Genomic DNA, 17,236 nt, shown 5'->3' with positions numbered 1-17,236 from the left:
TGTTTTTATGTTTAACCAGTTCTTACATAAACCATTGCAGTTAACTGTGGCTGGGTTAGGGAGGGGGGAACAAGGGACTGCATATTTGTTTGCTGGAATAGACCTTCCATCCTGCTGCTCAAGGGCTCATTGAAGCCTGAATAGAAGAATGTTTTTCTTTGCTTGTAGTGCTTGGTAAAGAAACTGGTGCATGAGAGAGGGCTAGATGACAGAAGGAGTGAGGCAAACACAGTTCCCCAGATGTTGCAGTCAGCTAAAGGGGGAACCAGACCATTAGGGAAACACATGGTTAAAATTCTACGTTTTCTTCCTGTGGACCGATAAAGGGAAATACAGTATCAAGTTGACCAATTTTCTGGGCAATCCAAAATGTAATGTCCTCCCAATTCGGTGGGTGTTTGGCCATAACTGCAGTCACAATCACTGGATTAATAACCAGTCCCGAAGCCTGGTGTGCCAGAGTAGTCACACCAGCCCTATTGGACCAGCTAAAGAGGCAGTCAGACAAATTGTATTAGGCATTGATATAAAATAAAATCTGTTCAAGTCAACCAAATTTCGGATCAGCCACATTTGGGTGAGGTGTAAAGCCTGCAAGAGTAGGCCAGGTGGCCCTGTCAATACTTAAGGGGCCCATACAAACAATGCTGTGAACATGGGGAAGGGTGTCATTAAACAAAATCTGGTTTTCCCATATCATGAGAGGAATTTCAAGAAGTGCATAAGGACGTTAAACGTTCGCTGCAACAGTATGAATATGAAAGATATTATCATTAGCCCCGACAGCTGGAAAAGTAACCCAGAAATAGAAAACTTCAAAGCGGTACGCTGCATCTTCTTCAATCACAAAAACTACAGGAGCTCCAGCATCAGGGACTTCATGTGGCAGTAAGTGTTGAGTAACTGCCGGGCGGCAATAAGCCTCAATGGCTACAGCCATAATCTACAAGCAAAAGATTCAAAAAGGCAGCACAAAAGTGGGTAAGAACCTTTAAATATTCAAGCTGAAAAACCAACAGAAGTAAGTGGTCCCTAAAAACTGTGGAGGAAAAGTCCCAAACACAACTGACGTCCCCGCATGATGGTGTAACAGTATTGTGTAAAGGCATAAGCTCTACTCAGGGTTCACGCAAGGAAGTACCAGATCAAACGTTGGTGGCTTCATGTTGCAGGGATTCTGCTTGGGAACAGAACTATGCTTGGGAAATAGAACATCAGTAGTTAGGGACTGAGTCACCATGCGACCTCAGTACCATGAGTTCAAGTCCAACTTGCTATAGTGTCTCACTTGCCTTCCTACTAATAACCAGAGGAGCAAGTGAGTTGACACCCCAGAAAACAACCCACCCGACCCTCTCAGGGATCACAGTGACAAGACACTCCCTTTTACTCACACACTCATACTCATTCAGAGTAAGATATGAAAGAGAGACAAAGTTTAAAATGTTTATTTAAACCATTGGGCTGTGAAATGCAGTATATGTGCCACAATTAGAAAACAATTTCCTAGCAAAAATACCAGCAGCAATGTCAATAAACCGTATATTATGAAAAGCCCTGTCATATTATAAGACAATATAGTCTAACTTCTCTTCCCTTCTATAGAATCAAAACTGTTTATACAGCAAAGATATTTGGGCTTAGCAGTGGACCCCATACCTTAACATACACAGATGAACGTTCTACATTTCAGATACAGCTGTGATCTCTCTGGCATTATCTCTCTATCTGTCTGTGTTACAGTGATGTACATACCTATATGAGAAGGTTCACATTTTCATAAACAACAGCTGTATTTCTGTGTTGTGTCGAAGTGTGAGTGACTGACCAGAACAAAATAACAACAGACATTGTTGTTTGACCTTGTCTGCTGTTCAGACTAAATCCCAGGAAATAACAGAACTAGAAAACAGCTGCAGGCTCTGTGTGAAAATATAATGTGGCACAAAATCAAACATGATTCTGTAATAATATGTACAAAGCGAATGCGGACTGAGTCGTGCACAATTAGGCTACGTGGGATGCAAGTCCTGACTAGGGTGGGGGAAGAGCAATTTCTGAACAAGGGTTTGCCTACGGGTTTGACTCAACCTGTGACACACGTAACAGGAGTAGACCCACATACCTCAAGGACTAGGGGGCACTTTTACAATCCTCTATTGCAATAAGAACGTCATTTTTTGCAACATTCCTTTGGCAATAGGGGCTTCACTTTATCTACTAGGCGATGCTAAGCCACTTAACGTGGTTTAATGCTGCCTTGTAAATAAGGCCCCTTTTCATGCTAGCCTTAGCGTGAAAGGGGCAGGCAATGAGTGTTGGTTGGTGTTCCATTGTAACACCCATTGATTTTGACGCTGCCCCCTATTTACAAGGGTGGCGTAAAACGGAGTCAGCACCAAAAATAAACCAGTGAAAACATGGTCTTAACATGGTGAAACAAGGAGAAATGCCTTATTTCTCCTTGTTTTTGCTGTTTCGATGTGTGCTGCATTATGCAGCACACATAGAAATGGTAAATTGCTATGAATGATTGGTTAGGTGTAGGAAGAAGTCCCTTCCTGCACATAAACAATAATTTAAAAAAAATGACGATTTGCAACCTCTATATGTGCTGCACAATGCAGGACACATAGGAGTTGCAAATCACTATTCTGGATTATTTATGTACAGGAATGAACACCTTCCTGCGCATAAACAATCATTCCCTCAACGCAGGTATCCTTGCACTATACTATCTAGGCAGCTGAATTTAGTACTAGCGCCAGAAGAAACACAGCGGTGTGCTGTAGTATTGTAAATATGGCGCAATCCTGTGTTTCTAAAGTGATAGAGCGATGCATTAGCAATTTTGGAGCTAACCTGCCCCGTGTCTGATTGTATTCCCTGTGTTACCATATTATTGCAAAAATTGTGTCCATGTGGGTATTATCCAAACTTACTGTTCCCATCATTGTTTCTTGTATTATTTTACTATGATGACATTTTGGTATATCTTTTTGGTTGAGCTATTACAGTATCTTTAGCATGTGTTTGTTTTGTTCTCTTATAATGTGTTGTGTTTATACCTTTAAGTTCTTGTAATGTGCTCTTGTGTTGCCACACGAGCTTATATGTCATTTCAGAATGTTATTACTTGTCATGAGCATTTCTGCTTGTCGGTTGTTCTCACTGGTCATACGGCATAATTTCAAGCTGACGACCAGAGAGAAGGACTGAGGAAAGGAGCTCCGTTGGTATCTACCATTAAACATAACTTCAACTAATTGCTACTCTGGAGTCTTACTTAACAATTTGGCGACAATCTCTTGCCAATGGAGGAAGAACCCACAAGAACAAGAACAAGAACTCTTTAATTCCATTTCGTGAAAAGCTCGTTTTGCTGAAATACTGAAATGTTTTGAAGTTCGTCGTTCTTTACCCTCGTGTGATTGATTTGGTAACGTATGAAATTTTGCTACTACATTTTTAAAGGAAAATCCTCACCGGCTTTCCCAAGCGCTGTGGCATCTTTTGAAGTGCGTGCTCGAGACACTGAATCGCTGCAGCTAGATCCTCATCGGCTTTCCCAAGCGCTGCGGCATCTTATGAAAGTGTGCGCTCGAGGCACTGAATCCCTGCTGTTTTAGAACCTCGAGTAAGTGATTACGCGCATGAGCACGGAATTTCCTACTGACGTGTGCTTACATACGCTAGGTCACGCCGAGGTTAAACGACGTACCTCCATCTTGGATTTTGCCGATTATAAGGATTTAGTCATCGGAAGCCGAGCGAAGCGTTAATTTACAAATTAAAAGTTACCTTTTCATTTAATTATTCATATGTTCGCTTTCTTCAGTTCCTGAAACAAGATTTTAAGGATTTTAAGGTATTATTTATCCTTTCTTTAGTTTAAACATTTTACTCATTTTTATTACTAAGGAGAATTGTGATTTTATTGTAAGATGGCTACTCAACAAAACTTTACCTTTCAAAATCAATCTCCTTTCTGGTCTTCTGGTTGTGAGCCTCCTATTAAGTGGTTAGAATGGAAGGCATATTTTTTAAACTTCATAAAGGCTATTGATGTCGATAAAAAAATGAGTACAGAAAGGAAAAAGACTCTTTTTCTTTATTCTCTTGGCCCAGCTGGTTTAAAAACCTATGAAAAAATGCAAAAGACTACAATCAGTGGTGATATGGATGAATTCATAATTATTTTGAAAGACTTTGATAATCATTTTTCACCAAAAGTTTGCATTGGTATTACGAGATACAAGTTTTTTCATAGAACACAAGAGTCTAACGAAACCATCGATGAGTATATTTCAGCTTTAAGATTAATAGCTGAGGATTGCAAATTTGATCACTTGGAAGATCAATTAATAAGAGATCAAGTTGTTATGCATGCTAATGACACTTCCATTCAAGACCGTTTGTGGATTAATGGTGACTCAGAATTAAAAGATATTTTAGCACTGGTGAGAAAAGCAGAACTTTCAAGTAGAAGTGCTAAAGCTCTAAAGAAAGATAACAAGACTGAGGAAAAAGTGTTGTCAGTAAAACTAGAGATAATTCGTCTGGAAAATTTAAGAAGCCGAATCTTAAAAACACTAAACGTGAACCTCATAAAGAAAAGGATGGTCTAAAATGTTTTCGCTGTGGAAGTGGTTCACACCTTGCTAACAGCAAATTGTAATATTGTTGGTCATTTTGCAAAGGTTTGTTACAGAAAAAAATCAGTTAAGGTGAAATGTTTAGATGATGAAAATGTTACCAGTTCAAGCGAAGATGATAACTCAGTTAAGAAAATCTCGTTTAATACTGTTTTAGAAGATAAGGATTGGAATCCTAAAGAATTTTTTTTGCTAAACATCACCGACAAGGAAAATAATAGAAAAAACCCCTTTGTTTGCTATCCTTAGGTGGTGTTGACGTCCAAATATATGCAGATTCTGGTTCTCCATATACAATAGTTAATGAAGCTATTTGGAAGAGTATGTTTGTTAAGAAACTGGGTAATGAATTATTACCATCTGATATTCAACCAGTAGGTTTTTCTAATGAGAAAATTGATATACTTGGGTATAGACCTCTTCTCTTTAGATTTAAAGGAAGAGAAGCCTATGGAAAATTGTATATCTCTAAGAAGGGTCCGCCTGTTTTGGGATGGATAGATCAAGGGAGCCTTGGGATAATACTTAATCCTAATAGTGAGGATCCAGTAAGGCTACTAGATGATAATTCGGATCTTTGCAAGGAAATTTTAAATGTTTACCCCAACGTCTTTAAAAAAAGTATTGAACAACTTAATGATTTTAAACATCAAATTGTTTTAAAACCAGATGCATGTCCAAAAGTACACAGGTGAGGAACATGCCTATTGTGTTAAGAAAAGAAGTGGAACTAGAACTTGAAAAACTTGTTCAAGCAGATATCATTGAACCGATCGAGTCATCACAATGGATTTCTCCCATTGTGGTGGCTCGACGCAGCAATGGAAAATTGAGACTTTGCATTGATTTAAGGCATTTGAATAATAATATCGTTGTTGATAAGTTTCCGTTGCCTAAGATTTCAGAAATGTTAAGCTTAATTAAGGATGCAAGTTGGTTTTCAACTATAGACTTGTCTGCTGCTTATCATCAAATACCACTCACTGATGAAAGTAAATCTTTACCTGCATTTATTACCCCATCGGGTTGTTTTCAATACAAGAGACTACAATTCGGTTTAGCATCTGCTGCCGCTATCTTTCAAAGACTAATGCACCAGCTGTTCAGTAAATTCGATAATGTAAGATGCTTCCAAGATGATATTCTTGTTTTCGGAAAAGATAAAGCGATACATGATAACATCTTGAAAGAAGTTTTAAGTGTTCTGGAAAAGAAAGGGTTGACTGTGGAGCATTCGAAGTGCAAGTTTGGTGTGAGATCAATTACTTACCTTGGACATGTTATTAGTGGGGAAGGGATTTCCACTAAGCCTTCTCTGGTGAATTCAGTAATTAATGCTCCGAATCCTAGTAATAAAGATGAAGTAAGATCTTTTGTAGGTCTGGTTGAATTTTACTCGAAGTTTGTGAAAGATTTTTCAAGTAAAATTTTCAATATCAGACAATTGTTAAAGAAATCTATGTTTGTGTGGTCTGCTGAGTGTAAACAGGAATTTGAGAACATCAAAAGTGAGATTGCAAAAGCTCCAGCTTTAAGCGCCTTTGACCCGAATTTGGACAATGTAATAACTGTGGATGCAAGTAATAAGGGGTTGGGTGGCGTGCTTTCACAGGTGGATTCTCATGGGAAGGAATATATAATTGCTTACGCTTCCCGTTCCTTGTCCTCTCCTGAGGAAACATTTTCTGTGATAGAAAAAGAGTCTTTAGCCTGCATTTGGTCTCTGGAGCATTTTAGAGCTTATGTTTGGGGAAAACCTTGCACTCTCAGAACTGACCACAAACTTTTAGTTAGGTTTTTAACTACTGAAGGTTTATTCAATGCTTCTCCAAGAATAGCCAGAATGTCTTTAAGGTTACAGGATTATATTTATAAAGTGGTTTAGGTTCCTGGTAAGGAGAATATTGTGGCAGATTTTCTTTCACGGATGCCAATCAATCTGTTGGATAGTTCGGATCATGAATGGGAGAATATTCAGGTTGCTTTAGTTCACGATCATGGTTTACCTTGTATTGATAGGGGTGATTGGGATTCGGCTTATAAGAAAGATTCTGTTTTGTCTGATTTATCTTCTTTCATTTCCAAGGGTTGGCCCAATAAACAGGATTTATCTGATGAATTGAAACATTTGTGGGAGATTCGTGATGAACTTTCTATCTTGAATGGCCACATTATACGAAATGGAAAGGTTATTCCTCCTTCACCTTTTAAAAAAGATATTGTTGAAATGTGTCACGAAGGTCACTGTGGTATAGTGAAGACTAAGCAGAAGATTAAACAATGGTTTTGGTGGCCGGGAATGGATTTGTTTGTTGAAAGGATTATTAGGAATTGTGTGTGGTGTGCTAATTCTGATAAGACTCTAATAACTCTGAAACCAGTTATGGCGGAGCCCATTGTTCCTAAAGCACCTTGGCACACAGTTGCTATTGACATAATGGGGCCTATTGGAGCACACAACAAGTATGTCCTATGTGTTATTGATCTGTTTTCTAGATGGCCAGTTTTGAAAGTAGTTGAAAAAATTACTTCAGAAGTTGTTATAAATTTTCTGGATTGTGTTTTTGTTGGGGAAGGTCTACCTGCATTATTGATTAGTGACAACGGTGTACAGTTCACTTCTAATATTGCCAAGGATTATTTTAAGAAGGTTGGAATAAGACATTGCACAACGTCTTTATATAATCCAAGTGGTAATGGTATGATAGAAAGATTCAATAGAGTACTTAAAAATGCTATTCAAGGTGCTGTAAGTAATGATTATGATTGGGAGTTACAGTTATTTAAGACCATTTGGACGTATAGAACTTCACCTCATGAAGTTTTAGGTACTTCACCTTTTGAAGTTATGAGAGGAAGAGCTGTACGTACGAAGTGTAATCCAGAATGGATTATTTCTTGTGAAAAACCTTTGATTCCTTTGGAAGAATTAAGAGACAGAATTCAGGATAAACATTTAAGGAACAAAAAGATATATGATTTGAAGCACAATGTAAAATTTTGCGATATTGATATAGGTTCTTGGGTCAAAGTTAAAATACCATGGAAAGTTAGAAAAGGTGAGAGTCAGTTTTCAGGTCCATTAAAGGTTGTAAAAATCTATAGAAATGCAGTCCGCTTAAGTGATGGAAAAGTGTGGAATTTAAAGCGCATTGCGTTTCTCAAAAGTGATATTAATTTGTACAAAAATACTGGAGATTTAGGTTTGTCAAGGAAGGGTTTTCAACATTTTATCATTGAGGATGACATCATTAAAAATCAAGACGATGGAACATGTGGAACAAGTGGTGTTGCTACATATGTATCTTTAGATGGAAATGTAGAATTAACATCCTTGGGATCAGACAATATTGGTGTTGACAAAGAGTTGGGAAATGTAGACAAAGAGTTGGGAAATGTAGAGGTTTCTAATAGTAGTCAAAACGATGATGTCAATGGTGATGCCTTTGCTCCTATTTCTATTCCAGATGGTTTAACACCTTCTCTTGATGCATCTCAAGATAATGTCAATGTGGATCGATCTGTGAGGATTAGATCCAAGCCAGTATGGTTAAAAGATTTTTTTTGTGATAGTTCATCTGATTAATGTTCTTTTATTGTTTTTTTTTAATTTTGTGTATTAAGAGGAAGATGTGTTGTGTTTACACCTTTAAGTTCTTGTAATGTGCTCTCGTGTTGCCACACAAGCTTATATGTCATTTCAGAATGTTATTACTTGTCATGAGCATTCCTGCTTGTCGGTGGTTCTCACTGGTCATACGGCATAATCTCAAGCTGACGACCAGAGAGAAGGACTGAGGAAAGGAGCTCCGTTGGTATCTACCATTAAACATAACTTCAACTAATTGCTACTCTGGAGTCTTACTTAACATAATGTTTTTGGTTTGGTTTTTGTTGGTTGATATTGTTGGGAGGGAGATATATTATGGCCTGTTCTCACCTTTTTGTACTATCTCCTTAAGGTGATGTAATGCCTTGGAGCTTTGTTGACATCATGATCTTTGGAACGTGATGGGCACTTGGCAACAAGGAGATCCACGAGTGAGAGGAGCTGTGCTGGCTTACTGTCCTTGTGGTGGATGTATTCGAGAACTGAAGTTAACCTGTGTATGAGTGTTTTTCTCAACACATTCAATGCTGAATAGAAGTAGCCAGAGTGTGAGTTCCTCTTTATCTTTCCTTCACTGTCACTTATTTCTAGCTCTAGGGACACTGGCTGTTAATATGCCACTGTTTTATGGTTCTTTAGTAATATGATTATTTAACTTGTAGAAAGGACCCAAATGTCCAGCCATATTTTTTTACATGGCAGCCACCATCTGTCTGTTGGCACTAAAACTTCGCTCAATGACCTGTGTAAACCAGGGACAGACAAGTGGGAATCCTACTCTCACTACAATACAGATTGAATAGAATATGCACACAGCTGCCCACAAATGCAGTAGGTCCGGGGTTGTAGAGTGTGACAACATGTTTGGCTCTCCCTCTCTGTACTGTATGGTTGGTAGAGTGGCCACAGCCTCTCTAAAGCTGTGCCCCCACATCAATCTAATGTGTACCTCTCTGCATGGAGTCTGATACCTCCCTGCATTAGAGACTATCACTGCCTCACACAAGCTTTCAGAGCTTCAGATGTTTTAGAACATGTAAGTCTAAAGAAAAGTGGTCTGAAAAGGCATTATTGAACTGAATGTTTTCAAATCTTTCTCATGTGATGAACTCCACTTGTGGAAAGAAGGCTAACTCGCTTCACTTGCTCGCTGCAGCCTTGCATTTGGTATTATTCATGCAGGCATAGGGTGGCATAAGTGGTGTAAGTGGGTGTTGTCAAAGTTGGACTAGTTGGATGTGTGTTGGTATAGGCCTATCCATTCTGCTGCTCGGGGGCTCGTTGAACACTGAATAGGAAAATGTTTTTCTTTCCTTGTACCAGTGTTGTAACCTAGTTCTGGTTTCCCCCCGGAACCTTAGGCAAGTGGTGCCTACCAGCTCTCCTGCGCGAGAGCATCCATCGTTCCCCCACCCTCCCCATTGGTTCCCCAACATTCCACACTGTCCTGGTTCCGTTCCTTTGCCCCCAACTGCCATAATGATTCTGCCTAACTGACCTACGCACCGCCTTAGGTGTGGGGCTGATTGAATAAACCTTTTACTTAATTTCAATACCTTGACTCTGACATTAATTGCAACAAGTGGCGACGAGGACCTCAGCCCCTCACCGCGAACCCACTGCCTTCCAGCTGGAAAGCTGGAGTAACCTCTTCAATAGGCATGGTGCTGCAGCTGGGTCGGTGAAGAACTGGCTTGGCATTATTGAGTCAAGGGAAAAGAGCTGCTCCGTGATTCCGGCAAGTTGACATACAAGTGAATTGAAAAAAAAGATGAGCCATGGACGTATAGCAGATTAATTCGACCAGTGAATACTAATTGAAACTTGGGCGTTCTTGTGAAAGTGATATTGCAAAGAAAAGTAAGACCCGAGGTAAATGATAACTGGACTCTGTGCAAGTTCATGTGGTGAGCCTTGGAGCATGTATTTTCTTACACGAAGTATATTGAGATAAGGAAACAGGGCAGCCTCCGTGAATCTCGGCAAGTTTAATTTAAGAGTGAAATTGATAAAGTGAGCCTTGGACTTTTAGCGGATTAATTGTGACCGGTGAATACTAATGGAACTTTGGGCGTTTTCGTGAAGATGAAATATTAAAGAAGAAAAACGCAAGACCCGAAGTAGGTGAACACTGGAATCGGAGTAAGTCCATGAGGTGAGCCTTGGTAGCTGGGTGGAGGAGATGTGAGCGGAGCAGGGAACAATACTAAAAATCTCTGAAACCGCGTTTGATAATGTTTTAAGCTGCGCGTTAAGCGTGTGAAGTGAGACTCTCCTCATATACAGCGCAAACCCAAGGGCAAACGTGATAACGTACTGAGGAAAATAAAGAATTAGCAACTGAAAGTATTTGAGCAGTGTAAAGGACATTAGCGAGTAAAGTTCTCCACAGTGTCGATGCTTTATGTATCTCTGAAGACTAGTGCAGCGCATGACAAATTAGCCGTGTCTTAAGTTAAAGTGAGGCGCATTTAGAGCAGCGGAATCCCTTGGATGTGTTAACAGTCTGAATGAAAAAAGTGTGACTCTCCTCAGCGCGAGGCGAAGAGGCTCAACTACACCATAGTGGTGATTCAGCATCGGCGAGTGTCAGCTATCCTTGTGGCACTTCTACTGAATGATTCAATGGAATGATTTGCTTACCTTGAAGCAGCATATTCGGGAACGTGAAGGTGGATGCGGCTGGCAGACTCTGGCGGCGCTCAGCGATCGTAGAGTTTTCCTCAGCATTTTGGCGCAAAAGGGAGAACGACGCACTTCATGTAGCAGCGCCACCTTGCTGTTGAATGCCGCAACTGCATCTGCACACGATAATTCCTAGCAATAATTAAATTGAGTGGTACAGCAAAAGAGTGAATAAGAGTAGTACCCCCTTTGGTGGAATTTACGAGCAGCACTTCAGGAAAAAGTGTTTAGGAAAAAGTTTACTTATATATACAAACATGGCAGATAGAAGGAAACTTTAAGGAAAAGAATACACCCAAGTTAAGTGAAAAAGTCTGAACACTCACTTCTAAGTAAAATTTTTGAAGAAATAAACTAAATGAGCTATGTGAGAAGAATTCGAACTGTACTTCAGGGTGGGAGAAGGATCAACTGAACTAAGCGCATCATCTATAGCAAAACAGGAAGAAATAACTGTACTGTTAACATATAAAGGAAAATTATATAAGTTGAGTTTGATTGCAGTATTAACATGGATAAAAACATAATGTGTAATTTACCCCCACTTGAACCATTTATGAAAGGAGATGGAACAATTATTGCAAAATGGGATGAGTGGAAGGAATATTTTGACAATTACATATCCATATTTGACGAGAAGGAAGAACCATTAAAACCAGAGGAGAAGGTAGAAATATTGTTACACAGTCTAGGAGCTTGTGAACAAAGAATGTGCTATAACATTGAAAAGGAAGTCAAGAAGGGAGCGAACAGAAATGTATTTGAGGATGTGATGGATGAATTAGGTGAACATTACAAACAAAAAATGTATTTCAATGCACAAAGGGACAAAATTCACAGGGAAAATGGTGATTGCAAAAATGAATTGAACATAAGTGAAACCAAACCTGAGAGTACCATTGACATAAGTGGAGTAGGAATTGACGGTATCGCTGATTCAGGTTCAAATTGTACAGTGGTAAACAAAAGTATATGGAAGAGTAAATTAGCTGTGACACTAGGGAATGAATTAGAAGTAGCTGACACATCCCTGAAGACATACACAGGAGAAAACATTAACTTAATTGGTTGTAGAGAAGCAAAATTGAGTTACATGAAGAGAAGTACATGGAGTATGGTTTATATTTCAGAAGAAGGGCCCTCTGTACTGGGGTGGGAAGAACAGAAGAAATGTAAAATAATGAAAGATCCCAACGGTACAGAACCTTTGAATAGGCTGGCACTAAACAACAGCGGACACATTACAAGTTTCAAGATGTTGAGTGAGAGAAAACCACCGTCTAAGGCAAATATTGGATGGACAAAGGCTGCATGGAGTAAGAAATGGAAAAAAGAAGCCGCTATTGACAAATTCGAACTAAAACAAAATACATTCATGAGTTATGATGTTGTGGATAATATTAGCAAAAAATTCAAGGAAAAGATCAGTGAAGAAGATCTGGTAGATAAAAGTGAACCGGTCTTTAAAAAAAAGGAACATGTATGGTATCTCAGTCCACAGTGCTAGAGGAGGACTTTTGCAATTCTACCTGCCTCAAAGATGGGGAAGTGTGGCACTCTACTGCACTGATTGAGTCAAAACCAATAAGAAAGAAATATGCTGATGACATTGACCAGGAAGAAGAAGATAGTCAGTGTCTGGTGGAGTCAAAGTGTAACATGCAAGGAGTGAACTATGACTGGTTATATAGTGAAGGGTCAGAGAATGAAAGTAAAGAGGCATACAAACACGTACAATGTCCTCACCCCAAAGTTCAGTTAAGGAAAAACAGGTTGCTTGTGGAAGGCTGGAGAGAATATGAGTTAAGAGACACAGAGGACCCAGCCACATTCTCTTGTGGAACTCACTTGATGAAATTGGAAGAAGGACAGGTCTTTGATGAGGCATGTACTGAAGGAGGAGGATTTGTTGGAAAGGAAAGTACAAGTGGCACTGGTACAGAGTACAACAAGAGAACTGACGTCAGACCTATCACTGATGGTGACAACGTGAGGGATACCAGTTGTATGAGTAGGCGTAGGCGTAGACGCTGTGCATTATGGTCCTGGAAATATCCCAAGAAGAAGGATCCTAAAGCCGTGGTCACTTACCTGGATGGAGAAGTCAGTACTAGTAATAGCAGACAGGAGCACAATACCAAAATGGATTGCCAAGGCGTGGTGAACGATGAGGAATCAGAGAAAGAGAACAGGAAGGCACTCAAACCCGTACTATGCCCACACCATGTGGTAAACTTAGGAATTGACTAGATGCATACTGGATTTGCGGGTCAGCACGAGTTCTGTGGACCAGAAGACTCAGCGAGTCCTCATGGAAGTTCATCATCCACGTTGGGGAATGAACAGAACTGTGTGTGGGCCTACACGAAACATAGGCAAGTTAAACGATGTAGAGTCAGAGAATGAGGAAAAAGGACACACTCAAACACCTACTATGTTCTCACCCTGAAGTGTACTCTGCAAAGATAAGTGGGTTGATGTTGATAGAACCAGTGTAGGACAATGTTCCATGTTCAGAAACGCAAGTTCACACGATCTCCCACCTGCCACTGACTCAGCTGACTGTCAATCATTCAGACCAGTCTGAGGGTGTCAATCCACGCACTCCGACTACCAAACGGAGCTGTTATGGTGACTCCCACTCTGACTCTGAAGCCAAGTCTGGAGGTCACTGCTTCAGCTGTAGGTTTGGTAGAACCAACAATGAATCTCATTCTGACACAGAAAGTGTTCCTCATGCCCTTGTTGCCAAGGGAACATTAGGGAGAACCGTCCACAATCCTAAACCTTATGAAGACCTTGTTTGTGACTAATGTTAACTAGTTTATTTAGCACCAAAGTTTCTCTTTGCTACATGTTGGGCCTATCTGTTAAAACTCTCAAGAGAGGAAGATGTGTTGTAACCTAGTTCTGGTTTCCCCCCGGAACCTTAGGCAAGTGGTGCCTACCAGCTCTCCTGCGCGAGAGCATCCATCGTTCCCCCACCCTCCCCATTGGTTCCCCAACATTCCACACTGTCCTGGTTCCGTTCCTTTGCCCCCAACTGCCATAATGATTCTGCCTAACTGACCTACGCACCGCCTTAGGTGTGGGGCTGATTGAATAAACCTTTTACTTCATTTCAATACCTTGACTCTGACATTAATTGCAACAACCAGCTGATAATAAAGCCAACAGAATACATTGCGAGCAACAATAGACGTGTGTCTTCTGAGGCAACTGCATCAGGTCAACAGAGCCTTCTTGTCCCATCATTAGATGTGGGTCAAGGAGGGCTGTGGTAGCTGACAGACGGCCATGTGTCTGGCTAGTCTATGAGGTGTAGTATAAATGCTACAGTGCTGTCAGACGAAGTCTTCCTCGGAATCTGATGCGATGATATAAGGGCCCACCTCTCGATACCTCCAATTCTGATTGTAATTGTTACACAGAATATTGAAGTGATCAAGCGGGGGGAAAAGGGGAGTTTGAAAGGAACAGCTGGGAGGGAGATCTGAAAAGGAAAAAGTTAGACGCACACTAATACCTATTTACTTATATTTCAGTAAATTTTCCTTAATGCAAGCAGCAATCTAAGCATGGAGTTTTCATGTCAAACTAGATTCACTTCACAAAATTCTGTGGAATAATATCGCAATTAAACCTCTTGCAATTTGACCTTTTATACTAATTATTCTCCAAATGCTTGATATTTCTTTGCACATAAAACATCTGTACTTTTCTAATAAAACTCTCTCAGAAAAAATAGCACAATTTACATTATCTTCTGTACATTGTTCACTGTTAGATAGTATCAAAACCTTTAAACTTGTTCACATAGCACGAAACTGTGTATTGCAAAACACTCTAATATTGTCTTGTTATAGCTTCTTAATCAAGTTACATGTAGAAAACATAAGCAAGAGATTTATCTTGTTTCTGTGCTAAAACAATAACTTTCTATTCAAAATATTATGTTGGGTTTACTTCATACCAAAAACATTGAAGATTTCTAATTCCTTAAATAACATGATACAAAAAACTAAAACAGCGTTTAAATTTTTCTTGCTCTTTAGATTCTGTAAATACAAAAAATAAAAACCTTTTTGTGCATTAAATCGCCTTCATACCTAAAGAGTACGACCTACCCTTAATTATAGGTTCATCTGCAAACTCTGGACCCCAAACGAAGAAATTCCTCGAAGAAATCCGGTCCAAAACCACCTTCTCAAAGACTGCCGGAGAAGTTACCAACTCAAGAAGCTCCTCCGGAAAGGTATGCTCCAGCGCGGCACACACGAATCTGCATCAAAGGGTTAAACAGCATACCAAAACACAGAGCCTGCCTGGAATCAACCTCCTTCTTAGAAATCTCCAGAATAGTGAGCACAGATCCTTGGGTGTGGTCACGTACATCAACGTAACCACACCCGCGTAATTTCCCCTGCTTGCGGCGTTGAAATGCGACAGCATGCCAAATTGCACACATCTCGCGGTACGCGGTTGCCAAAGTGCACGCATCTCGCGTACCCTGCCAAACCTCACTCATCTCGCGTACCCTGCCAAACCTCACTCATCTTGCGGACCATAGGGAATCAATGGAATTTTTAGGGCAAAATACATTTCCAAAGTTTAGCCTGCCCTAGCCCTATAACAAAGCAACCACCAATGTCCAGCAGGGGTAGACCCATGAGTCTTTCCACATAAACGTTTGGGACATGGCCGAAGGCCAAATGGGTCGGGCCCTAGACCGCAAGCGCCCCTGGGCCTGACAAGTGCCTACTGTTGTCTGCAAATTCCAAAATGGCTATAGCAAACAACCATAGTTCCAATATTGTTTCTATTGTACTTCGTCTAGCATACTACTAGGACACCAGGGGGGCTGTCAGCTTCTCCAATCCTCCTTCTCTCACCAATTGATGTGGAAGATGGGTTCTGGGACATTTGACAGGATAAACTAAAGCCCGTCTGTGGTAATATCCTTCTTTCCTTTCTAGCTTTGCTATTGATGTCATTATTGGAACTGTCATATGTATTGTACAATGTTACACATGTAATGGAGAATGTTGTAGTGAACCTGAGTTCTAGATCAGAGAAGCGGTGTTATGTTGTATCTTTGTAATGTATCTTTAAGAGGTATGCCTCGTGGTAGGAATGCCGCGATGTATTATAGAATGTAGAGTGTGCATCGGGAGGAGTGAGAAGCGGTTGCAGAGAAGTAAGGCTGCTTTATAGCTGCTCCCTGGCGCTCACCTGTTTTCCTTATATCTACAATAAACTGGATCTAATATCTATGATTGGCCTCATCATTACAATTGGCGACGATGGGACACAAAGAAGGACCCAGGAAGTTTTGAAACCATTTGTCGAGAGATCTACGTAAGACTTGCTTTTGTGAAATATCGACTGATAATTTGTGAACTGATTTCACATGATCGGACTACATCAGAATATTGGCGGTAAGCAGAAAAATAAAAAAATCGGAGCGACGTACCTTTATTTTAAAACAAATATATTGACCGGCGCGCATTGCCTGTTAAATCCCTAGTGCTGCGTCTTTTGAACAGACGGTGGGATTCCTTGTGGGAAGTGCGCGAGAGGGAAGCATGCGAGCAAAGCCGTGCTAGACCAGTGAGGATGACGTTGTGACGAAGGTCACGCAACGTAACCTTGCGTGGCGGCCATCTTTGTGAAGCAAGTTACCGATTTGAGGCAAAGACACGTTCGTGTACACGACAGAAGCACTAAAGTCGGTACACACTGAAGGAAATTCGTCCGTAATTAATATTGTGGAAGGAAATATTCTAAAATACGGTGGATGTACAGGTGAGGCTGTCGGGGAGTGGTGGTTTACGTATAAAGGAAGAAACAAAAGATAGAAAAAGAATAAATAAACCAACCAATTAAAATAAAAATAAAAATAAGTTTATGGAGAGAGGAGACTCAGGTGGAAATAGTGATACAGACATTAATACTGAGAATACAGAAGGGAGGATGGCACAACAGAATTTTAGCATAAGTGCTCCTCAACCATTCTGGGCTGCTGGTACCCAACCAGAAATAAAATGGATTGAGTGGAAAGAATACTTTATAAATTACATAGAGGCTGTTGATGAGGAGAAAAAAATGAAACCGGAAGAGAGAAAAAGAATTTTGTTACATTCCTTAGGAGCAATTGGTCTAAAGACTCATTCTCGCATGAGTAAAGTGGAAGATGCTAACATTATTTATTTATTTATTTATTTATTTTGGCGATTTTTAGAGCGCGCAAATACCCTTGGGTGTCTCGGCGCTGTAGATGCAGAAC

Source organism: Lissotriton vulgaris, chromosome 6, assembly GCF_964263255.1.
Source record: "Lissotriton vulgaris chromosome 6, aLisVul1.2, whole genome shotgun sequence".
NCBI lineage: Eukaryota > Metazoa > Chordata > Amphibia > Caudata > Salamandridae > Lissotriton > Lissotriton vulgaris.
This window is presented reverse-complemented; position numbering follows the sequence as displayed.